A 2,782-nucleotide genomic window follows, 5' to 3' on the forward strand; every position below is an offset into this window, starting at 1 on the left:
CTCTGAGCTGCATGGAGGCTCATTCAATAAACCTGACACGTGTCTCTTATGTGTGCTTGACTTTGTTTTTAGTCGGGGTGCAGTTATTAGATCAGTTTGGTGACATGGTGATGCAGCCGCCACCGTGAACAGCTCGACGTGTGTAACGTCAGAGATTATAATTTCAGATTTTAATACCGGGTTTCAGTACCCATCCCTAAATAAAATTACATAAAATGACTATATATACACACATACATGAAAAGGTTTAATATCTAAATGACACATAACATGGCCTCCTGTGGTCTTCCTCTCTCCTCAGGTGTGCGAACGCGCTGGCAACATCGTTCTGTTGATAGAACAAAGACTTCAGGTCACTGCAGGTGTCATACAGGTATCAGCAGGAAGGACTGACACCATTTGTTTTTAACCACAAGCACGGAAAAGCCATTTAGTGAGGAATTATTTATGAATTTTGTAAAAATATTATATCTGTCCAAATAAGAAAAAATGCTAATGATAGTCAAAATTATGATGCTTCTCAGTCAAGACTTAATGTGACTTTTTCATTAAAACTTTTATTAACATTATACATTACAATAGTACAACATTGACTTTTTAGTATCAGTTATCAGGCACCAAGTCAATATTATGACAAATATAAACTATAGGGTGATTCGTTGTTGACTTAGTGACTTACTAAGAGAACATTATTCGGAATTAAAATTACCAACTAATGTGACATAATTATAGCTAAGTATAAATTGACACTACTACTTTTAACGTGTTTAAATACCAAATCAAAAAATGATTAGATATCAATTAAAAATTATGACTTACAATGTGTAAATTGAAATTCTGTCAGAAAAACAATTATACTCATTTTTTCAATCAAAAGTTATGATTTTGAAAATCGTGACATCATAACTGAGGTAAAACATGAGTTAAGTTTTTGTCATTTTGAACATTTTATCATCTTCTGGTGGGCTTCCATACAAAGACGTAAAATCAAGTGATGAGACCACAAAAGAAAAAACTCAATAATCTTCACCACAAACAAATAAAGGAGTCGACACCGAGAGAGTTGGGTTTTGTTTTTACTGATAATTTGACATCATGACAAATTAAATACAAAGCTTACACAGAGAGCCTGGCAGCGTCCGACAGTCCGACAGCAAACACACCAAAGAAATAAACTTTTGGAAACACCGGACGACAACAGGAAGTACCGGCCACGCCCCGAACACTCAGAGAGGCATGATGGGAAAGTTTTAAGTGCTAAATGTTCTTCACGGGTCTCTGAACTCGATCAGCAACAACATCTGATTAGAGAAGACTTTTATTACTCAGTTTAAGACGTTAACTGTTTTATTCAACATGGCTTTAAATAAGTCGTTTTAAATCAGGACACTGGGTTCCTGAATCTTCCGGGACTTTAAGTTTTTTTATTCGGAGCACTTCGAAGTCAAAAAACTGTCCTGGTTTTTGTTGGTTCGAAGAGGAAAACTCTTTACATTTCCAGATTGAAACAATTCATTAAACATCTGTTCATCAGCAGTTACGACACGGTTTTAGTCCAAAATGTGCTTTTAGTTCAGTTTTTAAGTCCCAACAGCAACAGTCATGAAGTCATGACGTGTTTCTGGGTCCAACCAGAAGATTTTTACTCCTCCAGTCTCTTCTCACAGCTGACGTTAAAGGTACGGAGGCCCATTAACGCCCAGAAAGAAAAGCTAGGAGGAGTTAGGAACGCCAAAAATTAGTACTCATGGTAAATCATAATTATGAGATAGAAAGTCAAAAAATATTAAGTCATAATTCTGAGGCAATGAGTCATAAACATGAGATAAACATTTGACTTATTATGTCAAAATGATGAGTCATAAATACAAATTAATAAATCAAAATTTTTAAATAAGTCAAAACCCTGACATATACATACACACACAAAATTATTAGTCATAAATATGAAAAAATAAGTCAAACATTTGACTTTTCATCTCATATTTATGACTATGTTTTGTCTGTGTAATTTAGAATGTTGATTTATTTCATATGACTTAATATCTCATAGTTCTAATAACTCATTTTTACCTTGTTTTTTGTATTTATGACTTTGTGTCCCAAATTAGGACTTAGAAAGTCAAAATATGAGATATTAAGTCATAAATATGAGAAAAGACAAATGTTTGACAAATTAGGTCAAAGTTATCAGATACCGAGTCGTAAATAAAAGATAGTGAGTCTAAATAATAATTCTTATTATTTATTTATTTAATAATAAATGACTTAGTACAAAATCATGAGACAGTAAGTCAGAATGAGTATTTTTATTTTTGTCATTTCATGGCTTTTGTTAATCTTCTTGGCAGGTTCGGGCTTCCATATAAATGTAAGTTCTGCATACAGGTTTTTGTGATAAATGAAGAAAATAAGCTCTGATGATCAACACGACGAGCTGGAATCAAACATGTGACTGACGGGTAGTGAAAGTTGGCAGTGAACGCATCGTCAGACTCTTTGTGTTGTCGGCTCGTTCTGTCATCTCATATTTGTTGATTTAAAATCATTATTTTTCTCCTGTCTTTTATTTTCCTGAAATGTTCTTGAGTGGAAGAGTTTCGGACCTTTATATTAAATATTGATGAATTTGACATGTTTGGCATTTTATGGTTGGTTTAGTAGAAAATGTGTTCATATTCGGCAAGGTTTAGAAAAAGTGTTGATTTGGTGTCACAATGACGAAGGTTCATGTTAGCAGCAAAGACACATATTTCATTATTTAAGAGTGACATGTAATTAG

The sequence above is a fragment of the Enoplosus armatus genome, chromosome 16, assembly GCF_043641665.1.
Source record: "Enoplosus armatus isolate fEnoArm2 chromosome 16, fEnoArm2.hap1, whole genome shotgun sequence".
Classification (NCBI taxonomy): Eukaryota; Metazoa; Chordata; class Actinopteri; order Centrarchiformes; family Enoplosidae; genus Enoplosus; species Enoplosus armatus.